This window comes from Schistocerca piceifrons, chromosome 6, assembly GCF_021461385.2.
Source record: "Schistocerca piceifrons isolate TAMUIC-IGC-003096 chromosome 6, iqSchPice1.1, whole genome shotgun sequence".
Taxonomy (NCBI): domain Eukaryota; kingdom Metazoa; phylum Arthropoda; class Insecta; order Orthoptera; family Acrididae; genus Schistocerca; species Schistocerca piceifrons.
The window spans coordinates 558,106,889-558,116,702 of NC_060143.1; the positions used below are offsets into that span (position 1 = coordinate 558,106,889).

The 9,814-nt window shown below is 40.5% G+C and overlaps 1 pseudogene; it reads left to right on the forward strand.

Moving 5' to 3' along the window:
• The first annotated feature begins 1,388 nt into the window (after positions 1 to 1,388).
• Positions 1,389 to 1,506, forward strand: LOC124803505 (annotated as a pseudogene).
• Positions 1,507 to 9,814: the final 8,308 nt, after the last annotated feature.

Consider the following 9,814-nt stretch of genomic DNA (forward strand, 5'->3'; position numbering starts at 1 on the left):
AGCGTGAACTGTACCATTCATGAACCCCTGCAGGACATTCTGCAAATCTGTACTGTCTTCTAGCGCTGCTGCTTTCTTGTAGGCAACCGCATCATCTACGAACAGTATTAAAGATCTTCCTATCCTTTCTATACATTGTAAGCAGTAACGGTCCTATCACACTCCATTGGGGTACTCCGAAACCTACATGTGCCGATTTCCTTCCGTTAAGAGCGACATGTTGAGTTCTGCCCGCGAGGAAGTCTTGAATCGAGAAGTAAAGTTCATCTAATACTCGATAAGCTCGAATTTTTTCACTACGTGGCATTACGGGACGGTGTCAAATGCTTTCCTGAAGTGAAGAAACACGGCATCAACCCGAGCGCCGTTATCTAGACCGCTGTGAATTTCAAGGGGACACGGAGCGACCTGAGTTAGCAAGATCTTTGTTTGCAGAATACATTGCGAGTCTTACAGAGAAGACTCTAGCTTCCAAGAAACGTCATAATTCTTGAGCGTAAATTATGTCCCCCAGTTCCACAACAGACTGATACCAACGGTCGTCTGCATCTATCCTTAGACCCTTTCTGAAAACTGAATGAACCGCACATTTTTCCATTCAATAGGAAAACTGTGTTGCTCCAGCGAACTACGATAAACTTCTACTCGAAAAGAAACAAGACCTTTCACTTAATCTTTCTAGAATCTTACAAGTTTCTCATCTTGAACTGATGCCTTTCCGCTACTATGTAATTGTGGGCGCTTTGCTGTTCCGCGACTGGTTATCTCAGTATCTGCCGTTTCGACATTTGTACAGTGTAGGGACCTATTACGGTTTTCCGCGATGAAACAGTTTTGGAAGACCAAAATCAATATTTCGGCTTACTCTCTGTTATCATTCTTTCCTGTCTCAGTATAGTAACTGAGTGACTCAATAGATGATTTCGAACACATTACTGATTTTATGCAAGACACAAACCTCTTAAGGTTTTTAGTTAGATCGACTGATCAAATTTTATTTTTAGGGTCATTGAGTGCTCTTCTCATTGCTCATTTTCGCTTCATTTAGCATTTTTTTGTCAGCATAGTTCTTTAAATCTGTCACAACGCGGTCTTTGTTTAAGTAGCACATTTCTGAAAAGGCTATTAAACGACAGCGGGTTTTTCCGACCCATGAAGACGTTTTTCGGAACAAACTTGTCTCAGGCACCTGAAGAAAACCGACTCGCCAACCTGTCCATTTTATCAATTGAAAGCTTCAAATGATACAGGTTTCTACGACGTTTCTCAGAATTACAGCAAAATAAAGGCACGAATGCATTTACTGTAATAATATGAGTAATATGTGCTACCTTGTAGTAACGTTACGGGACTAGGTGATATTATAATTGCAGAAGCTTTGTTTCCAAGCCAACGGCCTTGCCGCAGTGGTAACACCGGTTCCCGTCAGATCACCGAAGTTAAGCGCTGTCGGACTGGGCTAGCACTTGGAAGGGTGACCGTCCGGTCTGCCGAGCGCTGTTGGCAAGCGGAGTGCACTCAGCCGTTGTGAGGCAGGCTGAGGAGCTTCTTGACTCCGAAGTAGCTGCTCTGGTCAAGAAAACTGACGACGGCCGGGAGGACGGTGTGCTGAACACGTGATCTCCGTATCGGCGTCCAGGGTCGCCCTTGGTCTGAGAGGATGACACGGCGGCCGGTCGGTACCGTTGGACCTCCCGAGGCCTGTTCGGATGAAGTTTAGTTTAGTGTTAGTTGTTTCCAGACATTAAAGATAAAATCTGATGTTATTCTATTCTTCTTATATCATTGCAATGTGCCTGATTGTTGCTGTGTTAAATACTGGTTCGTATTCTATCTCATGGATTTCCTTACATGTTCCGGGGTAACGACAAAAGACGGCGCGACGGTCAAGGACGGAAGAGCAGAGAAGGCTGTGAGACGACGTCAGCCAATAGTGAGCTGACGACCTACTTTCTAGGATGACACCAGGAGAGGAGTGGCCTCTACACGAAGAGGATCTAAGAGCCGCAGCACCTAGCCGTGGCGGAGTGGAAGAGGAGCCTTCATACAAACGCTACAGCAGTAACTTGTGAACTGAATTGTTTTGTTTGCAACGAAATTGTATATACCGAAGAACAATGATTATTTGCATGTCGTCGTTTGCTTGCGACACAGCTTTGTGAATACGAAAAGTTAGGAATTGTCAATTTAACTTACTGTAATAAACTACATTAATACGATTTGCTTGAATTGTTGTCTAGCGAACCGAGAGAACATCTTCCTAGGCACCCTATATTAGACGAGTGGGCAGAATACAATATTATATTTGTACATTGCAATTATTAGAGTATAGAGTACACACGTTATAAATAGTTGATTTTTTGTCGGCAATGAGATGTATATTATTCATTTTGTACAGAATGTACACCATAGGTAGAGCAATTTCTAAGCACATCAGGGGCTCCAGTTAGTTATGTCGTCCCAGGTCTCTGACGGGCATAGTCCACCACTGCTTTGACTAATAAATGCAAAATATATTGAAGGGCCTGTAGTTGTATATTAGTGTTAGGTAGTTTGATTTTATAATTTTGTTTCTTAATACCTCCATTTCTGTTTGTTTTTAAACAGAAGTCAAAACCACCTTCGATACCATTTGTGGGACCTGAGACTCAAAAACACAAATTTCCATTACAAAACGGTCATAGTCTTCTTCTGACGTATATGGTAGTCGTTGTAACTTTGTCTGAATTATTCACAGTATTTTCTGCCAATAATTCTTTATCGTCATTACTGTAAGAAAAGTCAGTCTTCTCAAACGTTCCGCAGAAAAACAGTTAGAAACTTATCTAACTGATATAAACACTTTAGAACATAATGCGGGCAGAGAAGGCACGTTAATGCAAATTGCGTGCGAGATACATGGAGCACCGAAATACACAAGTGCTGTTGTTGGCATCGGACGTGGCATGAATGGACGGTTAAATAACTGAAGAGACAGGCAGCCGCTATTAGCAGATAAACTCAATTTCAGATAAACAATGACACTGAGAATCCATGTTCTGAAAATGTTGACTGCGCACTACTTGTTGAAACAACTGTTAGTAGCGACATAGCCACCGGTGGCTTCAGCGCACTGAGTGAGTTAAATGAGGCGGGGATACCCACGCGGCAGTATGGTTGTGGTATCGTACCTCATCGCACTAAACTGGCCTAATGATCTTTCATCACCTGTATGTACGTATGTAAGAGACAACCCTAAAATTATTCTGCTAGTACGAAAAACATCCTCGTGGGCGTTGCTACTCTCTTAGCTGTTAATAAATCGCAGACAGGACTTTCCTCTACCACTAGACAGCGGTGAAGCACACTGCAACTAATTTTGAGCAAAAATTGGATTTTACTCTTACATGTTATACGCCGCGCCACGTAATTTGGTATGAAAAGAAGATAATGATAGTTAAAAACCATTCAAATGCCAAGAAATACTCGTTATTCAAGAAACCGGTTCGAAAAGGCTTAGCTGTCATCTTCACGTCTTAGACTATTTTTGTAGTAAAACGTGTTCATTTTATGCTGAACCTCATGCAAATGATGTCAAATGGATAAAACTTAGCATATTATAAGCGTTTGTCGTCGCTAAGATATTTAAAAACGCAGAGCACCTTCTATAACAGGCCATGTCCATGTACATATTGCTCACACATACGTAACAGGCATCTGTGAGCAACATGTATATGGATCTTGGCTTTTGAATGGTTTCTAACAATTACAACAGATCGCCTCTCAACACTCTCACAGTGAGAAAATTCAACCGAAACCAATGATAGCTCCAATACTTCGGTTCCGAGCAAGGTTTTCGGGGTTTTCCCTTTTTGTCATGGTAACTGCCTGACTGCAATCCTACTCCCATGCGGTAGCAACTGGGACACGCACTGTCTCCTGGCAAATCGTCTGGTGTTTGGCTGAAGTGAAATGAGCTTTAAAAAAAAGTGGTTGGATGTCTTATAGTCTCTCCTGGTCACATGGTCAAGAAATGAGAAAAAGATGAATAATTCCTCTATTTCTACTCTGAAATTTTGTGCCGACATTTGGACCAAGGTATCAAAATATTTTTACCGTATTCTGAATAGTGTGTTGCTCACTTTACGAACAAATTATAGCAGTGGATATCGGTGAAACAGAGGCGACAAGTACTCTTTGTAGGTTGCCAGAGGTATGTTTACCCACAGGTTACCCAGTTATAGTTGCGGGGCAGTAGTTTATGAGCATAGAGGTGGCGCGCGATAGCGATTCCGATATATTCTTTCGTGTTTAGGTCAGGTAAATTTGTTGGTCAAGATATCGATGTTAGTTTACTATCCTCATGTACAAACCACTGAAACCCCTGTAGCATAATTTTGGCCTTAAGACACTGCGAGCTATCCTGCTGGAATGTCCCATCGTCTTCAGAGAAGATATCAAACATGAAGGGAATGAAGGTAATCAGCAATAAAGTTCACGTCGCCCACTACTATTATGATGCTTTCAATTAGTACCACAGGTTCGATGAAAGTCCAGGTGAATGTCCACTAGAGGGGAATACTGTCCCCACCATCCTGTATCTGTGGCGTGGAGCAGGTTTCGAGCAGCGATCATTCGACCAGCCGACACGTTTCCACTAATCCACACTCCACTGTCGATGATCCCACGCCGACCGACATCGTTAATAGCGATGTCATAGCGATGACATGGGAACTCAGCTGCTGAGCCCCATTACCATCAGAGAGTGCTACACTGTGTGCTCCGAAACAGCTTGTGGCTATCAGTGTTTGTCTTCAGCTCTGTCACAGATCGCTGTCTGTTCTGTTGTATGGTGCATTGTCCAAGCGGAAACGTACCGATATGATCCTCTGCCCATGGTAGAAGGAACAGGTCGAGCAGCAAGTCATCTTGGTATTAGGGAGGGTGAGTTGTCTTATTATAATAATTTTGTGAAAATGTAGGTCAGCTATAAAGGAGAAAGCGTGTAGAACGCTACTGCGACACATTCTTCAGTACTCCTCGGGTGTTTGGTATCCTCTCAGGCCGGATTAAAGGAAGACATCGAAGCAGTTCAAAGGCATGCTGCTAGACGTCTTCCTGCAAGATTCGGTCGTGGCACAAGTACTATGGACGTGCTCCATGAATACGAATGGGAATACCGGGAGGGAAGGCGATGTTCCTTTCGTTAGGCACTATTGAGGAATATAGAGAATCGGTATTTCAGACGTAGTGCGGAACGATTCTTCTGCCGCTAGCGTACATTTCACGTAAGAGAAATCCGGGCTGGTGTAGAGGCTTATATACAGTAGTTTCAAAACTTTCTGTTTTTGCGAGTGGAACAGGATAGGAAATACCTAGTACTGGCACGTGGTACCCTCCACGGTCGCTTGCAGAGCATGGGTGTAGGTGTAGATGTAGAAGTGTAGACGCTGCACGTCCACCCTTCCCGCTCTCACCCAATCCCCACACCCTGACCAGTCAAACTCAAGCCTCCCACACAGATATTTTTAAAATTCTTCTTTAATCGAATTTTTATGTTGTTAACAAATTGCAACACCTTATAAACTTTTCACGCGGCCGTAGAAGCGTGGGCTCTTCCGAATGTTCTTCCGACCACAAAGCGATTCCAGTATCTGGAGTCCAAAGCTTTGTTAAATATGCCCTTTGCATTCTTGTGGTGCTGTTTCCGTAGAAACGCCATCCCCTAACACATATTTCTTTAAATCTAACCGACAAGTAAAATACCATGAGTCGCAGATTTACCTTTATAATTTTTTTCATATAAGATAATGTTTTCCTAAAAATTTTAGTCCCCTATTTTAACCCCTTAATGGCCGAATTTCCAAAAAACGTGTATTTCTCGTTCTTGTGGAGGAATTTCCACAGGAACTTTCACCCCATAACATATATTTCTTTGTATCTTACCAAGAATTGAGATACCAGTTTTGTAGTATTTTTTAAACCGTTTTTAATATAAATAAATATTTTCTTAAAAAGCGACATAGTTTCGAAAAGCCTTTCATCCCCTATTTCCTCCCCTTAAGAGCAGAATTTTCGAACAATTCCGTCTTGCAATATAAGATGGCTGCAATACAAGATCCACACCCTCTCCAAATTTCAAGTTTCTATCCTTCGCGGTTTGAGCTGGACGATAATACGTCAGTGAATCAGTCTGCTCCTACGTAAACTCCTTAGGGGCTGAGTTTCCAAAATCAGTGAAACACATGTTTCTTCCTTTCAAACCGACAAGCCAAACACTAAGTTTCAAAGATTTAGCTTTAAAAATGCTTTCACAATTAATTATTTTCATAGAACGTTTCACCGATATTACACCCATTTAGAGATGAATTTCCTAAAGCAGTAAAATGCGTATTTTTTTATATCTAGCACAGATGTGAAATACAAATTTTCAAATCAAAGATGATAACATTAAGAAATTTTCTATATAAACTTTTATCACCTAGATCAGTCCCTTATGAGATGAATTTCCAGAAACAGTAAAAGCATTTTTTTTAAATATCCAGCTGAGACGTCAAATTCAGATTTTCATAGATTTAGCTTTAAAATGTTTTCATTATGAAGTATTTTCATAATTACACCCACTTTTTCACCGGCATGTGGGTTAAATATTTAAAAGTGTCGAAACATGTATCTCTTTGTTCCTGATCGAGAAACCAATTTTCTTACGTCTAGCTTCTAAATTGCCTTAATAGCTACATATTCATAAAAAACCTATCATCTCTTTGTGGTGGAGTTTCAAAGAATCCCACCTTTTAAGACTGCTACACTGTAATATCAATACCACCGTCAAATTTAAAGTTGCTATCATTATCGGTTTGAGCTGGGCGATGACTAGGTAGCGAGTGAGTTACTCTTTCAGAATTAACCTAGAGACATCCCTTGTGTTCCTAACTTCTGCCTACGAGCCTCGACCCGAGACTGTTGACACAGCATTTCTAAACTGAGCTTCATAAAGACACGACGACTATCGAAGAGATAACAATAACCAAGTATTCTTGCCTTCAGTAAGTGTTCCACATATCGTTTTAGTAGTGTCCAAAGCGGTTATTCACTGTGTGTAATGTAAATATAGTGAATAGCGATAGCTTGACGGCGTTTGAATACTGTTAACAATGTATGGTGGACGAGTCTTGGGAAGAATAACAATAAGATAAACTACTAAAACTCCCAGAAGTAGATCCGGTGTAATTCCACCATTTCGTCCAGTGTCTTAAGCGATGTTTACGTTTCATATCAGATGACACTGGCGGTGCCACATTTCGTGAATATCACTCGTTGCACAGTGAAGCTGGCCTGTTCTTCCAGGGGGATGGATACCTGGAAGGTATGCTCTGTCGTCTATTATAACTCCCAGCACACAGCGCTTTCCTCTTTAATATCATTATCAAAGTATGACGTTACGTAAAAAAATATTCTCTACTTGAATACGTAGGTAGATTAAAAGACCGTTAACCTAACAAGAAGTTATAATGCGTTTAAGTACTACCGGTTATAGAGACCCCAGTTCAGACGTATTAAATAATATCACTGCTTCTGTTTAAAACTCACCTACCTACTGGCGTTAAGAGGCTTAAATACTCAATTGATTTCAGTGGGAATGGACACAATTAACAACGGTAATCACAGTAGCCAAAAAGACGCATATAGGTACAAGTAAAGAAACTTTCTGTAAACGTTGGGTAAACAGAATAAATACGTGAAATTATCAAATATAAAACAGAAATGTTCAGGAAAAGAACATGAGACGCTTATAAATGAAATAGATAGAAAGTGAAGGGGAGGTAAAGCATAATGGCTACAAAATTATGTGAAGGGGTCGAAACATAAATTGTAGCCGGAAGGACGCTTTCAGTACACAGAAAAGTTAAAATAAGTATCAGGTAAATAACAGTGCAGGAGGAATTCCATTATCAAATGCAGACAAGAGATAGGATAGTGGGGAAGAGTGCGCTGAGCGATTCCACGAGAGATAGCAAATGTCTAATGAAGCAATAGAAGAAATGGATGTCGATTCTGAAGATATAGGAAATTACATTCAAAGTATGTCTGTCTTTTGGAACCAATAACGCAGAAGAGGTTCAAACATAACATCGTAAACTCTAAAAGCACAGGGAGAGGTGGCAACCAAACTATTATTCAAGTTAGTGTGAAGGATCTGTCAGACTTAATATCTACCAAAAGCCTTTCGGGAGAATATCATCCAGACAGTCCTGAACATATGAAAGGCAGGTGCGCCTTTCATGACCCGCCTTCCACCTGGAATGTCGAAGCCATGGGATACTAATGCTTTTTTGACGCCATGATGTTCTGAATGCACTACAAACGGAATCTCCATTAAAATTTCGAGAAGACATGTTGGAATGTTCTGCCAGTCGGAAGGCACTAGTGACTCCGGGAACTCTGGTACATAGACCAATTTAATAAAAAATTAAAAACTTAGAAAATAAAAAATTAATAAATAAATAAAAGAAAATAAAAATATACATACAATAAACTAAAAAACAAACGTCTATACACAACTACCAATTTTCATCACTACTCTCTATGTTCTTCTCCCCTACTTTCATCCTTTCCTACACCCTTGTAGTAATGAGTTACCAACATTTACTCGAATCTAAGCCGCACCTTTTTCCTGTTTTTGTAATCCAAAAAACCGCCTGCAGCTTAGGATCGAGTGCAAAGTAAGCGGAAGTTCTGAAAAATGTTGGTAGGTGCCGTCACAACTAACTTCTGCCATCAAACATATGTAGCGCTACACAGGCATGCTTTGCAGGCACGAAGATAAATACTGGTGCCAAAACCTCTGCGTCAGTAAATAAATTTTAAAAAATGGTGGAAGACGAGCTTTTTTCTCCGCGCTGAGTTTCGACCACTGTATTTTCATACATTACCCATCGAAGTAAATACAAATTCTGTATTGTTCATTGTCGAATGTAGCAGCATTTCAATGTACTACGAAAATCCGACTGGCAAGACTGTTTGGGATGTTTGTCAATACGGCAACTCTACGTTCTGAATATTTTCCTACCTGTCAGGAGAGATGGTTGCTAATAGGAACTTTTATGATTTGTGAATCACATGCAGTATTCTCTTCTCCATAAGAATAATACGAATATAAACATTTTGCCATGTATTCTTTCGCGTTTGCTGCTATCTCATTTAAATCCTGTCTGCCGTCTAAACTACGAAACTAGAGTGAGACAACAGCAAACACGGAAGAATATACATATTGTGTCATGTTTATATTCGTATTATTCTTAATAGTGATACAGTCAGAAATGAAGCACGGCAATTGACTAGATTTCTAAATCTAAGATGACTCTAATTTCTGTGCAGAATGTAATTTACTAAAGAGGCAGCGTCTGCAAAGATTTTCAAACGGAGAAAATTTTTCGCTAAACTCTCGTTCAGAACATCTTCTATCATATTCAGTCTATTATTTGGTTCTTGTTGATCATTATCAAAGAAAGCAGCAAAAGCAGCAGTGTAAGTAACAACAAATAGCAGTCTCTTGCCATTGTTTCGCTAATGAGACGATTCCCCTCTCTTTTTTTTTAATTGTAAGTGGCGGCAGCGGGCACATAAGCAAGCCATGCCGCGAGCGGCGACAGGTCGTAAACACTCATTATCAGAATGCGACAAACAATGCGTGACACAGTACAATAACGCATTTTCAGCTTAGAGTGATGTAAACACATTTAACAAAGAGAACGGCACTTATCAGATCAAAGAAAAATAAGCAATCAATTCAAACCAGACGAAACACGTGAAAAAGGAAGGGTACCCGCATAAA